The sequence below is a fragment of the Vombatus ursinus genome, unplaced genomic scaffold (assembly GCF_900497805.2).
Source record: "Vombatus ursinus unplaced genomic scaffold, bare-nosed wombat genome assembly UNPS02014812.1, whole genome shotgun sequence".
Classification (NCBI taxonomy): domain Eukaryota; kingdom Metazoa; phylum Chordata; class Mammalia; order Diprotodontia; family Vombatidae; genus Vombatus; species Vombatus ursinus.
Genome location: NW_020954590.1, coordinates 35,878,865 through 35,879,658, shown reverse-complemented (window position 1 = coordinate 35,879,658; position 794 = coordinate 35,878,865).

The window sequence follows — 794 nt, the reverse complement described above, 5'->3', positions numbered from 1 at the left end:
ACCTCTTGGCCTGGCTTCATGGAAAGACATGATTGTACAGAAAGGAAAAGAATGGGAGAGGAGGAAGGAGCAGAAGTATGATATGATTAGAACTAGAGGAATCAGTGGAGGCCAGCAGTGGAGGTAGGGTGGCACAGTAGACCCAGCACTGGTTTTGGATTGGAGGACTTGGATTTCAATCTTGCTTCTGCCACTTGGACAGGTCACTTCGCTGGGTCTGGGTTCCCTCCTCTGTAAAATGAGGGAGTAATACTACATGACCTTTAAGGTGCTTTCTAGCTCAAAATTTACCCACCTACGATCTATTCTGATTGCCTCACTTTTCTGGGGGAGGGGGAGACTGAAGTTGTGATTTCATTGATACAGGAACCGCCTAAAGAAGAAACCCCCTTTACCGTTGCAGATCAACCTGGTCAACACCTAATTGTACATAACAACACCAGTAGTAAGACAATGAGCTGGGATTCAAATCCAGAAATTAGGATCAGAGATTTGGAGAAAGAATGGACCTTAGAGGCCACCTAACCAACATTTATATAGCCCTTTGAGCACTTTGCATTTATCATCGCATTTGATCTCAAAACAAAAATAGTAGCAACAGCTCCCTGAGATAGATACCATTCTTATCCCAATTTTATAGATGCAGGATTAGAATCGAGCTCTTCATAGCTCCAAGGCCAACANCAGAAATTAGGATCAGAGATTTGGAGAAAGAATGGACCTTAGAGGCCACCTAACCAACATTATAGATGCAGGATTAGAATCGAGCTCTTCATAGCTCCAAGGCCAACACT